This window comes from Phacochoerus africanus, chromosome 5 (genome assembly GCF_016906955.1).
Source record: "Phacochoerus africanus isolate WHEZ1 chromosome 5, ROS_Pafr_v1, whole genome shotgun sequence".
Lineage (NCBI taxonomy): Eukaryota > Metazoa > Chordata > Mammalia > Artiodactyla > Suidae > Phacochoerus > Phacochoerus africanus.
Genome location: NC_062548.1, coordinates 105,162,757 through 105,179,561, shown reverse-complemented (window position 1 = coordinate 105,179,561; position 16,805 = coordinate 105,162,757). Strand labels below are relative to the sequence as shown.

General features: G+C 44.8%; 1 protein-coding gene across 3 annotated transcripts in view; it reads left to right on the top strand.

Moving 5' to 3' along the window:
• TMEM178A (transmembrane protein 178A) overlaps window positions 1–16,805 on the top strand; it is a 56,007-nt gene that overhangs the window by 16,266 nt on the left and 22,936 nt on the right. The window lies entirely within an intron of this gene.

The window sequence follows — 16,805 nt, the reverse complement described above, 5'->3', positions numbered from 1 at the left end:
AGCTCTTGGTGGCAGCCCTTCATCAGGCTCTTCACTGAGCTGTTCTGATGCTGTGTCATCCGTCCTGTGTGCTGAAAAAAGCCTGGAGGACCGTGTGGGGTTCGAGAGTGCTTTTTCAGCCTCTCCAAGCTGTGATAGCTCTCCAAGAGACCGGTGGCTTTTCTGGTGTGCTGAAATGATCTCCCTCTCAGCTAGCTTATTTCCCAGTTTATTGAGGTGACAGGAGTCAGGTGACTTGGGGCACCTTCTTCCCTCTGCTGTTAACTAGATATGTGACCTTGGACAAGTCACCTCACCTCAGCAGATCTTCATTTTCTCATTTGTAAATATAGAGGTTGGATTGGTGTAACCTGCTGGGTCTCTTGTAGCCTTAACTGGCTGTAATTATAGGATGCCCAGAAAACAGCAGCTTAATTAACTCAGCAAAGTGTTAAGGCTGGAAGAAGGTCAGTTCTCTCTAGAAGCAGGTAAGCATTAGGACAACCCAAATCTGAGAGCCTTTTTCTCTTTTCAGTGGTTCACCACATGTCTCTCCTTTGCTCTTTTGAATGTGACATGCTTTCTTATTGCTAATTTTCTTTTTCATTTCCTGAGGGTTTCATAGGAGGAAGCGGGACTTTCTATATTATTCCAGGAATTTGCTTCTGTGGGAGCAGTGTTTGCCATTTGGTTGGAAGGACTTAACTGTATAATTTTTTTCTTCTTAGGTAATTTCACAAGGAATTGGTAATAGTAAATTATATCTGGTTTTAGGAACTGAAGTTAGAGTTTATAATAGAGAGCGAAAAAGGAGTCCTCTTTAGAAAATTGCACGGGATAATTTAAATTTTGCCTTACTTGCTCATTTTAAATTTCTCTGAAGAAGTTTTGCAAGAATTTGATGAAAGAAAAAAATCACATACTATTTTTTTCTTCACAGGGAAAAAACTCCTCCTTTTATTCCTTTTTTTGCTTCACGAGAGTATTTAATACTCATAATCCATGTGAAGGCAAAGAAAAATCTACGGTTATCTATTATGATTCATTTTGTTCAAAAGTTTTAGAGATGCGTTTTCTGAATTTAATAATGCACTGTGTTAAATGCCTGGAAGTTATTTTTGATCACTTTAATTCACATTATGAATCTTGATTATTCAGTTGTTTTTTTCCCCCCACATGATATTTTAGGTGGCTTAACACATATTATAATTGGCATAATAGTTCATTTCACTGAAAGCCCTATTCAAAACATTCGAGCATGATATGACTTTCCTTGACCCCGAATTTTCTCCTTTATGTAGATGAAAGGATGTGCCCAGGTAGACCTCTTTAGCTGTCCATGGCGGTGATTATAATGGCAGATCTGCTGCGCAACTTTGGATGCTTGATTGGACCAGTTGTTTTTCCTGAAATCCTTCCACACAACACAGAGATGAGATAGAGGAGCCCAAACATGTGCTTCATTCCCAGGCTGGTTCTTCTGAGAGACAATGTGAGTTCCAGAAGTCAGCATGGATATGGTCTTAGCTGTGGAGTGTACCACCTGACCTTTGCCCCATCCTAAGCATTCTGGTCATTTGGAAGACTCAGACGGTTATCTAAGAGAGAGAGAGAGAAAGAAAGAAGCAAACAAACAAAAACCCGTTCAAAACAAGTAAACAAAACTGCACTGAATGGTGATGGGGAAGATGGGGAGAGGCCATTCCGTGAAGAATGAAAGTCATCGCAGCAACGGTCTCAATGTTAGTCTCTTGATTTGGGAATATATTTCTTAGAATGTTTCTTCATTCTTTTGGAATTGTGTTTGTTTGTTTCCCCTTACAAACAGTCCCACTAGGAAGAGTCTTATAAAATCCATGGGAGATTATGAACTAGGAAACTGAAATTACTCTGTCGAAGCCATATGATATTCGTGGAATTCGTAAGAAAAGGCATCTTAATTTAACACAGCAAATTCCTTCCACGTAACTCAAAGCAGTTTTAACATAGAGAAAAAGGAGACACGTTTTCTGACTAAGCGTATGTGATTGAGGGGAATAACACTGGGCCTGCTGCTCACACCATTTGTTTATAAAGGAGGGCAAGGTGTCCATGTGGAGGGTGGGGGTGATGAGCAGCCCTGGGAACTGGGAGTGACAGGCCTGGTCCTGGCTTTTCTGCCGCCTGGGGGACCTCTGCAAGTCATTTAAGCCTCTCTAGATCTCTCTCAGTTTTGCATTTTAAATGTTGGACTCCACGATTTCAAAGAGTTTTCCAAATTAATACATTTTAGGATTCGTTTAGAGGATCGGGAAGGAAAGAGGGAGTTTTCTAGATAGCTAAAAACCTACCTTTCTGTGCCTCAAAAGCTTGTTCTTATCCAATTGGATGGATTATACTTATTCAATCATTATGCACATCTCTGCCTTCAGAAAGAGTGCTAAATTTCACTTTTGCTGAATGACTCAAGGTTGTCGTTATGAACTGTGATGTAATACCCAGGTGCCCTTGGGGAATAGAGAGAGGTGTGTGGAACTATGTGCCTCAGAGCTGAACAACGCAGTATGTTATCCTTTTCACAAAAATGATTGTGCCAGTTCTGATTTTTTTTATGCTTGCTGCTTTCCTAAATATCATTTTCTCCTCTTTCTGTGGTCTGTTCCCTTTTGTATTGCTGCTTCTAATGGGTTAGGAACAGGGGGTCGTGGATGAAGCAAGTTGGAATTAGGTCAGAAGTTAGGGCAAGTAATCTCTAGGTGATGTTTCAGGAGGCGCCCCTGAGAGTGAAGATTTGGGGACTTCTTCAGGTAGTGACCTCCCTGAGGTCTTTGGGGTGTTCTGTGTGGCAATAAGCGACCCTTGGAAAAGTTCAGTACCAAGGTGTCTGGCACTTCCTGTTATGGGATGATGTAAGCTTTGTGGCCATCCTCCTTCGAGGAGAAAATAGAATGAGAGCTGAGAAGGAATGACCTGGCCCAAGGGACACCAAGAGGGCCCAGAAATAGAAAAGGATCACCTTAGGGGAAGATGTGCAGGTGATTGACAGGCAGGGCCAGGTCTCATTTGCAGGGCATCCCACTCAGTCATCCTGTTCACAGCCTTGGCTTGCCAGCCATTCTCTACCATGACAGCCTATCGCTGCCTTCTTTAGATAAAGCAGATACAGGGGATTGGCAGTGGCAAGGCTGAGTTAGGACCCGTGCATGCTGACCTTCCAGTTAATTGTTCTTCTGTCCATCCTCAAGATCATTTGCGGGTAGATCAAGAAAATGTAAATTTGTTATTCACTTCCTGTGTGATTACGGTAACTGCTGCTGTATTAGCTCGAAAAATAGAGAGTCCTCCAGCACAGCATAAACTTGGCCGCTGACTCATTTGCACTTTAATCTGCAAGTTTAGCAATTTGGGGAAGCCTCCTGCCTCCTCCATCCTCCCTCTCCATGGTCTCACCTCTCCCATGCAACAAAGCCAAGAGAATTCTTTTAGGCTCTTGGATCCATATTAAAAAATACCACTGGGTTTCTCTAAGGTTTGCTGAGATAGATACATAGATAGATACAAAGAAGGAAAGAAATAGGCATCACATGGACAGGTCTCCCAAGGGGCTCTCTTCACTGTGTTTTCTGGGGGCTTGTGGAAGAAAGGCAGTCAAGCCTGGTTCTATCTTGGGACCACAGCTCCCTGCCCAGGAAGGGGTGGGAGCTCATCCTAAGCAGCAGGGAGCCAGGAAAGTCTGATATCTGTAGCTGTGGCTTCATCCAGGGTTGTGTTTATGGAACTCCTGGGGGTGCAGGAGGTACGAGGAACAGCCATGAGATGATCAGTTTTTAGAGAAAGGAACCGTAAGTGCCACCCCTCTGGGCATGGGGGTTAAATGTGCCACCATTGCATGTAACTGGTGTCAGCCTTTTCCTGTCTTTTAACACCATTGGGAAGGATGAGGATGGGCACAGTGCAGGAGCCACTTCTGCTTTCTTTCCTGCGGAGGCTGGCCCCTCCTCATATCTAGAAAAATACTGTCATAATCATACTCAAGTGTCAGGAACTACAGTCTCTGTGTCAGGAACTACAGTCTTTGTAGCAGTGTAGCCTGCAGCCTTATTTACTCACAGCTTTGGATTGACTGCTTTATTGACGTGGGCTGATAATCATGCAGTCTGTTGGGCTGGTTCTAATTATTTTGGCTATCTTAATTATTGGATTGTGCATGATCTGTTCTGTTCAAATCATTTCTCAGCAAGAAGAATCGACCCGGCTCAAGAGTACACACATCTACCTAGTTCCTATCTGCTTCGGCCTCCCAGCCCTTTGTGTCATGTTAAATGAATCATTTTGCTTCCCTGTTTTTCATTTTCCTCTCTGTGAACACAGAATGATATTTATCTTGTGGCTTAAGATTTAGGGTCACTAAATGTCAGGCACTTGTGAAATGTAAATTGTTGCTATCCGCTTGCTAGGACCCTTCATGCTGACTCCATGTCATTGACGTCTTTATTTCTTTCTAATCATGAGCTTTCATAAACACACGCTCATTATATAAAATGCAAAAAACTGCAAAGAAGAAAACAAAGATCAACTGTTACCCTGCGACTTTGTTATCTAATCCTGTTAAACGTTTGATTTCTTTTCATCCAGTCTTTGTGCAAATATATATCCAAAGACATATTTGAGATAATATGATACATACTGCCTTGTATTTGCCATGAAGCCATAAGGATTTTCCAATTTTAATTGTTTTTAATACCTGCAGAGTATTTTAATGTGTGCATGCATAGCCTTCTAGGTAACTAATCTGCCCGTCTCTCCCCACATCCCTTTTTCTGTCCCCCTGATGCCATCATCTACCAGAAATAAAACTCGATCCTATCGCTTGTCTGCTTAAACCCATCTGTGGCTCCTGATAACTTGCTGGATGAGGACTTACAGTGGGGGAAGGAGGTCTTCCTGCCTGGTCTCTGCCAGCCTCGCTCTTAGCTCTTTATTTCTCATCACGCTCCATCTCACTCTTTACGCTCCAACTTCCTGTCCTGTCTGTCCCTGGAAACACTCCTTACCTCCATGCCTTCTCTTTTGCTATTCTTCTGTCTGGAATGCTCATTCCCATCTCTAAGGCCACCACCCTTGTGACCTGGCAGACTCTGGCTCCGTTTTATTTTATTTAATTTTTTTTTCTTTTTAGGGCCATACTCGTGGCATATGGTTCGCAGGCTAGGGCTCTAATTGGAGCTACAGCTGCCAGCCTACACCACAGCCACAGCAACGCAGGATCCGAGCCAAGTCTGTGACCTACACCACAGCTCATGGCAATGCTGGATTCCATCCCACTGAGCAAGGCCAGGGATGGAACCTGCAACCTCATGGTTCCTAGGTAGATTTGTTTCTGCTGCGCCACGACAGGAACTCCATGGCTCTGTTTTAAAGTTCACTCCGGAAGCTCTTCTCTGCCTTCTCCTCATTGGGAACCTATTTCCCTGGGCAGTTCTGTAGTGACCTGCTTGTATCTGTGTCACTTAGATGACTCTGGGCCCTCTCCAGTCCATTTTCCATGCTAGGATAAGAGAGGCAAGTGTTTTCTGGCTGATTTGTTTTCAAACTAATTCTGATCATTGAGTCTCATCATTTGCCATCTGTGATGGCTACCACTGAGGCCAAGCTTTGATCCACCTTCAGGCTCTCTGTAATCTAGCCCCCACCCTCCTTTCTAGCATCTTCCTCCCTGACACCTCCTCAGCCTCTGCACCCCAGTCTGAGAGGCCTTCTTCTACCCAAGCGCTGGTACACGCCCTTCCTTCTGCTCCACAAGGATAATCCTGCTCATCCTTGGACCCTCAGCCTTCCTGGACTGCCTCACATTTCCGTCAGCACTCAGGTACGCTCTCCTATGGTCTCGGTACTGTATGCTTCTCCTATAGGCCAGAGATGTAATTTTGCATCTATGTGTGCTATTATTAGACTTTAAGCTCTTGGAGGGTAGACTTGTGTTTGTTTTCAGTTTATAAGTAGGATTGGACTGGGGAGAGATCACAAGGTCCGATAGCTGAGGTTAGAAAAGCCCTCAGCAGGAGTTCCTGTTGTGGCTCAGCAGTAATGCAGGCGTAGGCTGGCAGGGCAGTTCCAACTTGACCCATAGCCTGGCAACTTCCATTTGTCACAGATTCAGCCCTAAAAAGACCAAAAAAAAAAAAAAAAGGAAGGAAGAAGGAGAGGAGGGAGGGAGGAAATAAAGAAAGGAAGGAAAGGAGAAAGAAAGGAAGAAAGAGAAGCCCTCAACAAATGGAGCCAGAGAAGACCAAGTTAGTTCAATGTCACCAAGTGGGGCAATGCAGGAGGTGAGGATTAGAGGTGACCCTGCATTGAAAGTACCCATTTTCCCTGGAAGAGCCTATGAAATTGACATTATCAGCCTCATTTTAACTAAGACTCAGAGATTTTCATAAAGGTTATAGGAGTGGGGCCATAATTTAATGTTAAGCCAACCTTGGGGAGAGGGAGCCGTGCGGAATGAAGAACATGCTGGTCCAGGCTGTCCAGTGGGAGGTGATGGGCCTCCTGGTGTGCGGTGGTGGAGCTCCACATGTTTTCTTGTGTCTCAGGATGCATTTGGGCAGCTGACTGGCTCATTGTAAGATCTCAAACCAGCCAGGAAGTGAAGCATTGCAGCCAGAAGCAGGCAGCATGGTGGGGACTGATTTTCTCTCAGCACATCCGTGTTCCTGAGAACTCCTGGTGTTCTCTGAGGCATTTTGCCTGTTAAAAGTAAGGGTGGCTGCTGACCAGGGTGTCAGGGTCCTCAGAAGGCACTGTGCTGAATTGTGACCAAGAAGTCACCAGGTGCTTGGACCTGAGAAGATTCACATTCTTATGAGCCCTGCAGGGCAACCGAGGTGGCCTCTCTGTCTCTAGTCCAGGGCCTTTTTTTTTGGCTTTTTTGGTTTTTAGGGCTGCAGATGTAGCATATGGAAGTTCCTAAGACAGGGGTTGAATCAGAGGTATAGCTGCTGGCCTATGCCACAGCCACAGAAACAGGATCCAAGCTGCATCAGTGACTACACCACAGCTCACAGCAGTACCAGATCCTTAACCTGCCAAGCAAGGCCAGGGATCGAACCTGCATCCTCACGGATAGTAGTCAGGTTCGTTATTGCTGAGCCACAATGGGAACTCCAAGTCCAGGTCTTTTAAAGTTACCCTCAGAGGAGGCTGGGGATGGTGGATGCCCTGGAACACTGGCTATCTATCCCCAGGCTTTGAAAACTAAAGACAAAAGCGAAGTCTCCGTGAAAGAGAATAATCCATAAAAGATGTTGCCAGAGAGTTTTAAAAACATTTCTTCCGAAATTTCTTAAATTAGGTTTTTCTTTTAATTACCTAGTTATCCTTCAGAAACTTGGAACAGTCCCACTCCTTATCAACATATTCCTTGTCAATTATGCACAGGCTCAGGCTTATGGTGCCGAGGGTGATGCTTAAGTCCGAGACAGCTGGAAGTTTTTCCCCTTGGGTGGCGGGAAGTGATAGGAATGCTAATGGACTGTAGCTCTGGGCGAGCTGGCAGCTAAAGGAGAGGCCTCACTGAGCACAGGGCTGGGGGGGGGGGGGGGCGGGGGGCTGGGTGGAGAGCCGATGAGAGGCTTCTTGCCTGCCTGCTGACCCACCTAGATGAATGGGGGCTTGGGGTTAGCCTTTAATTTTTGTGATTCTGATAAATGCTGCCTACTTCCCTGGATTCTTAGCGCCGTATCCTCAAATAGCTGATTGAAATGATGCTTAGCAAAACTGCCTAATGGCACTCCCCGCCACCCCCCCACCCCAGCCCGGTTGTCTATGCCATTCTGCTGCTTGATGTAAAATTAGGGCTGGAAATATTTTGTGGGTAAAGTGTGGGCTAAAATGTGGCGGTGTGTGTGTGTTTGCGTGAACTCAGTAGGTGCAATGAGAACAGTAGTAAGTAAGGTACAGCCCATGGACTATATGCACCTTATCTCATCCTGTCCTTGTCCTGAGACAAGGACTTGTGAGGACTAGACGCGATAAGCACAGGTGGAAAACAGAGAATTGCCACCCTCCTTCCTGCTGTCATTGGAACTGGACCAGAAGTGCATTTGTGTTGCAGGCTTAAGCAGCTGAGTATTGTTTCAACTGCTTGAACTTTGTGGGTAGGAGGGTAGTTCTGGTAGGAAGAAGGATGGGGGCTTCAGTTTAGAGTGTGTGGCTGGGGAGTGGACCCCCTTTCCCCCCACATACAGGTTCCTGTAGGAGGAGACAGTTCCACTTGGCCAAGGGGGCACTTTAGGTATGAATCTCCCATACCCCCCCCACATCTGGGAACTGTGGGTGTGTCTGGGGCCCTGGGGTGGAGCCTCTGCCCCAGATGACCCTCCCGTCCTTCCCACACTTTCCACTCTCTCCCTAGCTACTCCTGTGCCACCTGTGTTTTCCCTCTGCCTTGGTCAGGAGTTTAGGCACCTGAAAACCTGCTCTGCAAGCAGGGAAAGAAATCTTTGTCTGCAGCGCTTAGACAGTGGTTTCCTCCAGTCTTTGTTTCTGCTTGCCTGTGGGTAGAGGGCAGTGTGACAGCAAAGGGGATGGAAATATATGAATTAATATTAAGATAAAAGCAATGCCGCGTGTCTATCCATGCCTGCCTGCTCTGTCCTTGTCCACGTAAAAGAACTAATTAGGCATAATCCAATGTCGTCATAGTGACTCTCATCTGACAAAGTCTGGTTAGATACGTAAGAGCTTGTTTTGGAAGCAGATGCACATTCAGTGCCAGCTCTGTCCCTTGTTAGCTGTGGGACTTCAGGCAGGTTGTTTAACCTCTCTGAGCCTCAGTTTCCTCTCCTGTAAAACAGAATTTATCTCATGGGGAAAATGTGGGTAAAGCTTTTGGCATAGAGCCTGGCACATAGCAAGCCCTTGGTAAATTATCATCACTGCTAGTTGAGTGGCTGAAGGCAGGCCCCTTAAGTGTTCTGAGTCTTATTTGCCAAGGGGGGCAGGATATCTGTCTTATGTAACTTACAAAGGTGCATGACAAGGCTCTTTGAATACAGCATCACAGGCTATGTAATAAATAGAAGCATGATTATCATTTTCCTATACCTACAATAAAGCAATTCTGGTTAGTCTCAAAAGTGTGCTTCTCTGGCTGCAGATTTATGTCGTGATTTAGAGATGCCCACGGAGCTGTCGGAGGAGCCAGAACACATGGGGAATGGTGGTAAAGGCTGCTGAAGACAGAGGGCCCTGCCCTGATTTTCATCTTCCCACCACTGCTGCGAGTGGCTTTGAGCTTTGGCTTCTTCTGTCACAAGGTTCTTGCCACTGGAAGGTGGTAAATGCCATCCTCAGCTCTTACTGGGTGAATCCTTGATAATTCAGCCAATTTGGAGATTTATTGCTCCTTTGCTTCTTGTCCCTGCTACCTACCAGGCCACCTAACTAGGAGAGGGTGGGCTGAGGAAGTAAAAGCAAGTGAAGCTCAAATTTGTTAGTTTTGCATAATCATTGCTTAGCCTTTTTTTTTTTTTTTTTCCTATTTTTTTGGCCACCCCATGGCATATAGAGTTCCTGGGCCAGGGATCAGCTCCTAGCCACAGTTGCGACCTTTGCCACAACTGCTGCAATGCCAGATCCTTTAACCTACTGTGCTGGGCTGGGTTTCCAACCTGCGTCCTGGTGTTGCAGAGTCCCTGCCAATCCCATTGTGCCACAGTGGGAACTCCAATCATTGCTTAGCCTTGATCATTACTTAGGAAATGTTGAAAATATTATTTAGGAGTTCCCGTCGTGGCACAGTGGTTAATGAATCCGACTAGGAACCACGAGGTTTCGGGTTTGATCCCTGCTCTTGCTCAGTGGGTTAACGATCTGTCGTTGCTGTGAGCTGTGGTGTAGGTCGCAGACGCGGCTCGGATCCTGCGTTGCTGTGCTGTGGTGTAGGCCGGCGGCTATAGCTCCGTTTAGACCCCTAGCCTGGGAACCTCCATATGCCGCGGGAGCGGCCCAAGAAATGGCAAAAAGACAAAAAGACCAAAAAAAAAATTATTATTTAAAAGAAGTTTATGTTGTTTTTTGAAATTGATTGCAGTCATCTATTAAAGCCCAGGAATACAACTCTATCAATGCTAAGCCAATGAGAGGACAGCTTTCTCCTTCAGATCCCAAAGGCGGGCTTTAAAGGAACTCCTAGTTTCCATCTATCTTGATGTGTATCTGTGACACATCCCATCATAAATCCAGCAGCCCATCTGGTGAAGGGGACACGAGAACATTGTTCACGGGAGCAAATGTGTTTAGACTTTTTCACAGTCTGAGCAGAGCCATTGCCCTTGTCTTCATTTTCATAAATCAGCTATCCCAAACATTGCTGTCCTCTTTGCCATGTGCGGTGGCCATTAGTCAATTCAGTTTGATCCAAGGCTTATTTGCATGAAGGAAACAAACTTCTGAAAGGGTAGCTCAATATGAAGGGTTCTATCAAGTCACCTGGAAGGGGCCGATAGTGCATTGTTTTTAAGGAGAATTTGCCCTGGCACACCCCCAGCCAACTCTAAAACAGGCAGCCTTTCTCCAGCAAGTTGCTCTTTTCTGAGTGGTTGGGAAAATTGCTAAAGTCATCAATATTTATAGGTCATCATGTGGCAGATGGGAGGTCGCTCCCTCTCTCTGTCTCTCCCTCCCTTCCCCCATTTCAGAGTTGTGGCTTAGTTTCACTGTATTAGTTTTCAGTTTTTGTGGAAACATATTCTAGATTCAGAAAGTCAGTCCTCCATCTAAAAGGCGTTTGCTAAAATAAATGGTGAACAAAGGAGTAAAATGAGTAAAATAAATGATAACATGACTGACTTTTGATGGCAAAAGGTAGTGGCCACTAATTTTTTCCAAAATGCTGGAGAGGAAGATGAACTCACTGTAGTCCCTCAGGTCTGGCCTCACACTTTACTGGTCCCTGCTTATGAAGGGGACAGGAGGAGAGGGGAGGATGGAACTGGCCTTTATTAAGCATCAACTATGGACTAAACCTGTTAGGACGCTTTATATATATATGATCTCATTCGATCCTCATGAGGATTCTGTGATACTGTATTAACTCTATTTTATAAATGACAAAGTGGAGGCTCAGAGTGGTCCAGTTTATTGTTATAATTCACGTAGCTGGTTGCCAAGCCAATATTCTAGTTTGTATTCTGTTTAAAATTTTTATTTCTTTTTATTTTAAAAATTATTATTATTATTATTATTATTATTGCCTTTTAGGACCACACCTGCAGTATATAGAGCTGCGCTACAGGCCTGTGCCACAGTCATAGCAATGCCAAATCCAAGCTGCCTCTGTGACCTACACCGCAGCTTGTGACATTGCAGGATCCTTAACCCACTGAGCAAGGCCAGGGATCAAACTGTATCCTCATGGATATTAGTCGCGTTCTTAACCCATTGAACCACAACGGGAACTCCCTAGTTTGTCCTCTTGCATGCTGCTTCTTATGTGCCCATCTTAAATGCACAAAAAACCTAATATTCCCAAGTTTCTCTCAATATTTAGAGTACAAAGGTTTGATCTTTTGATTAAAAAAAATTATATTCATTGATGTTCACATGAATGGCAAAGCCATGAGGACTGGAGAAGGAAGAAAGCTTTTAGGTCTGCTTCCCACACTGACTGTTTGGATGCCTTCCTGAATCCAGGGGACTTTAATGTCAAGTGTGAATTAACAGCAGCTTGAAACCCATGTACTAGTAAGATGGTTTTTGTCCAGACTGTATTGATCTCTCTGAGGTCAGCATGTTGGGACCAGAGCAAGTGTAACTAGAAGTGACTGTTGGCCTGTCCCCATAACACAGTATCCCCTGTGGGAGGGGAAACAGCAGGTTATGTGGTGGTCCTGCGTCCCCAGAGTTGGTGGCTATATTTGGTTTCACATGAGATGGGGCTGAGGGAACAAGGCGTGGGATGGGGTATTGGTTGATGTGTCTGCCCTCTCTCCAGTGGCATAATCATTTCCCCCTTTCCCACATTGGCAACTTGGAGATGGAGAAAAGAGAATAGGACCTGCCTTCACATTTTGGTTCTCCTGTCTCCTGCTGGAAAGGGGAGGTGCAGGGAAGGAGAAGAGAACAGGGAAGGAGAGAGAGGTGGAGTTGTGCCCGGCTGGGCTGAGATCCCCTGTAAACCAAGTAAAGCCACATCCTTTCTCCAGCCTCTAATCGTCAGTCCCTAGCCCACCAGCTACATCACTGACTGGGCACCATGATGGTTCTAAGAACCTGAGGATCCTTGGTTTGAAAACTTTAAATATTTTATTACTTTTTGTTGTGGACAAGGAAACATAACTAAATTAAAGGGAATTTAAATTTTAATTCAGTCAACTAGTCATCATCCACTAACCTAACCTGATGACAGTTTCTACCTTTGCATAGGATCAAGCCTATTTGAACAGTGTTATTTTTGGGTTTCTCCACCGTCAGTTTTTTTTCCAATTTCTTGTGCTGATATTCACTATTCTGCAATAGGTTGAATCCATCAGACATGCCATTGAACCCTCCTTCTTTGGCCCCCAGAAACCATGTGTTTACAGTTCAATGAAGTCACCTGAGTCTTGCCTATAAGGAATAGTCTGGTTGTCTGGGTTTGTTCAGGTAAATAAAGTAGCAGCAGCAGAAGTAGAAATAGTATAACAATAATAATAATGATAATAATAATTATACTAATAGTATTATATAAGTATTATATATTGAATCCTCCTGTGAGATAGATGGACTATTACTGTCTATACATTACAGCTGAAGAAACTGATGCCCAGAGAGGTTAAGTAACTGGCCAAGAGCACACAGTTAATCAGTGCTGAAGCCAGAATGCAATCCAGACTGTCTTGCTCCAAAGAGAATATAGAGTGAATACAGCTATAACTTTATGCTTCTAAGAAGTTGATTCTTCATTAATAATACAAAGTAATTATAGTAGAACAAACTCGTATGTTGTAGAGAGAGAATGTAAGCAAAGAATAACGTTCATACCTTTTAGACACTTGCTCTGAGTTGCTTTTGTTTTCTACTGGAGTCTTACTCACTTTCATATGGAACTCTCCTCTCTCCTGTACAGAAGCCACCAACCACGTGAGACTACTGAGCTTGAAATGAGACTCATCTGAAAAGAGAGATGCCGTAAGGGGAAAACACACCAGGTTTCAAAGACTTGGTGTGAAAAAAAAGCTTGTGAAATACCTCATTAATAAATTTCAGAATCTTAATTTCATGTTAAATTAAAAATCTGAAAATTAATGCCACCTGTTTATTTCTGTAGTATGACTATTAGAAAATTTAAAATTATATATGTCACTTGCGTTCTGTTTCCACTGGACAGTGCCACCCTTGATTTACTGATTTTCTATCTCTCTCCTTTCAATTCTGGAGACTTCATGATGGCTTTGCCCTTCAGGACTGGTTTTGGTCATTTCGGGGTTCAAAGTCAGCTACTTTTTATAGTAAAGCTCCTAAGCTTACTGTACTTATTTTTTTATGTATATATATATAAGCGAGGGTTTTTCAGACTCATTCAAGAAGTGATGAGGAAAACCTTTTCTTTTGTCTACTCCCTCTGAAATTAAACCTCTCAGACAAAAACCACCCTGCCCCGAGACCCCACAATTGGTCTTTCTTTTTAAACTGGGTTGTGTGCAGGCAGAGCTGATGGGGAAAGAGGTCTTCATATTTCTACCATGGGCCAGTTGTGGAACTCCAAGGTGCCTTTGAAATGTTCTCGGAAATAGTGCAGACTATTCACTGACCCTTTCGTCTGCCGGAGGACCTGAAGCATCAGTTAGACTGTGGTTGTCCGCACCTGTGGCTGATGTACCTCTTAAATGTCATGGACTCAGAATGAAGTCACAGCCTCGGCTCTGAAGGAACTTGGGATGTTCAGGGGGAGGCAGACTTGCTGATCTATTAGGAAACAATAAAGGCTGAGTAATTAGAGCCAGATTGTGTGGCTCATTTCTAACATCAAAATAAAACGAGAGAAGAGAGTGAGCTGCATGGCTTTTTGAATGAAGCCTGTGGGCCTGGAGGGCTTGTTAAGTGTTGGATTGTTTTAAGGTGAAGGCTGTAGGTGTAGGAAGAAATGGGCATGACACTGCCAGGGACACATCTGGGAGGGGTAGCCCCTAGGGACCCATCACAGGTAAATATAAATGAGCTGGGGGCCAGGGATAGATGATAGTGGCCCAGAGCCTGGGCTATATTCAGGGGGAATCTGCTGGCATGTTCTCAAATGGGGCGAGCGGAGCTGGATGGTATAAACCCCAGGCTGACTGCTCTCAGGGAACACTAGAGATTTTCTCATCTTCTGTTTGCCCAAGTGTGGAAGTTGATACCTTGGAACAGCAGGAAAGCTATTTGATAAACAATTATGTAGCACCTACTTTATGCCAGGCACCTTATTATTTTAAATAAATACGTAATTCTAAAATAAATACTTTGGGGGAGTTCCTGTGGTGGCTCAGCAGTTAATGAACCCGACTAGTATCCATGAGGACGTGGGTTCAATCCCTGGCCTTGATCAGTGGGTTAAGAATCCAGCATTGTGTGAGCTGTGGTGTAGGTCGAAGACGTGGCTTGGATCCCGTGTTGCTGTGGCTGAGGTGTACGCCGGCAGCTGCAGCTCCAATTGGACCCCTAGACTGGGAACCTTTATATGCCATGGGTATGTCCCTTAAGAAAATAAATAAAATTAAAAAAAATAAAATAAATACATCAGAGGTCCTGTTGTGGCTAAGAACTGACTAGTGTCCTTGAGGATGTGGGTTGGATCCCTGGCCTTGGTCATTGGGTTAAGGATCCAGCATTACTGCAAGCTGCGGTGCAGGTCTCATATGTGGCTTGGATCCCACTTTGCTGTGGTTGTGGCTAGGCCTGAAGCTGCAGCTCTGTTTTGACCCCAGCCAGGGAACTTCCCTAGGCCACAACTGACACCCTAAAAAGAAAAAGAAAAAAAAAGTGCAGTGTTCCATGATGTCAGGTAAAGGGGTGTCCCACTTCCAGTTACCAATTTAAAGAAATGTACTAAGTTCATGATTCTGTAAAAGGCGGGTAGATACAGCTGAAATCTTAAAGGTGCTCATATTCTGCATTGGAGATGGGCAACTGAGGCTCCAGAGGCCCCAGATTGTCACACTGCAGATTTATCTAAGAGCAGGGTGGGGGTGGGGTGGATGGTGGAAAAAGAGAGGCAAGGAGGCCAGTTGGCCAGCTGTTTAGGAGTGAAGTGAAGACTCTTTAGTAGGAGTCTTGAGGGGTGGTGAGAATGGAGAGGAAATATGAGCGCCACTGTTCAGACCATTGTTCAGGCAGTTTCATGTGTCTGTTTTATCTTCGGGGATCTTCGATGCCTATTTAGGGTTCAGACTCCTAGCCTGTGGCAATGGTTCTGTTGGTGAATGTGGGCAGTTGCCGAGAGATAACTCATAATCCAGTGCTGCCATGTATTGAGTGCTCAGAGCGGGCCACATCTCTTTCTTTCCTCACAATAACCCCTAAGGTATCTGCCATTATTCCCTCCTCTTGTATAGATTAGGGAACTGAGGCTCAGAGAGGTTAAGTAACTTGCCAAAAGTCACGCAGCTGGGCTTCCAATCCAAGCATGGCTGACTGCAAGGCCTTTAGCCGTGGCATAGACTCATCGCTGATGGATTCTAACAACTCTTTACAGCCTTTTCTGCTCTTTCTCACTTTTCTCCCTCATTTAACCTTGAGTGTGGGTTTCTGTAACTTAGCATTTGATTCATTTCTCTAAGCAACAGAAACAACAGAAGTTTGCCAGTCTAGGCGCCCCATTTTTAACCCCTGTACAAGCCCATCTTTATATATCTTATTCTGTGGTTTATATCATAGTTAAAGTGACTTTCCTTGGCCCTTTAAGAAGCTAATTAATCACTAAATATAGACCACAAGTTGTCCCCCTCCACCCCCCGCGTGTCTCTTCCCCCCATTGCGTGATGCCATCTGGTGCTGTGAGCTCATGCCTTTTGTGTTCCTTTTCTGAGAGCCAGACTCGCTCAACCCCGGAAAGCCAGTTCATTTCCAAGTTCACAGGCATGGCTTTGGAAAGATTTGAATCTCATGCCTCCTTGTGGATTCTCACAGCATCACTCCCAAACAGAACCTCGCATGGAACTTCTGTTACATACATTACTGCCGTCTGTATATATATGTATACTTGTCTTTTGACCAAAAGGACTTCATTTGTCTCGGGCAAGCCATCCAGCGACTACAGGTCTTTTCCTGTGTGATTTTTGTCAAGCTTTCCTTTGTCAGTTTTACATGCGTACTGTAGGAAGCCAACACTTAATAATAGACTTTTTGAATCTGTTTGACTTTCTGCTGTGACAGTGGAACAAGTGCTTAAGAATAAGGAAATGAAACAGCTAACGGCAGGACTCTGACACTGCTGCTGATCTGTCCTTTACACCATCTTTCTCTTCTAATTCTGCCTGAAGGCTCTAATCACTTTGCAAGGGAGTGGAGCTCCAGGGCTGTAAAGCAATTTTCTTCTTTTTTTCCCCCACAAACTTAAGGGAGATGCCGTGGGTTCACCACCAGATTCCCAGTCTTTGGGATTTGGGGGTCAATGCTTGTTACCTTCCAGTCCAGACTTTGGCATTCTCCCCACCTCTTTTTCTTCTCATTTCAGAGTTCTTGGCCATTTAAATTTAGCCTGGGAGCCTAGTGCGGAAGGGAAGGTAATTGGGTGATGTGTGCACAGCTTACCTCATTCCTGGCACATGTGGGGCTCTCCTGGGGGAGCAGGAGAGCACTGGGCTGGCTGCCTGCCTCCTTTCTGCTAC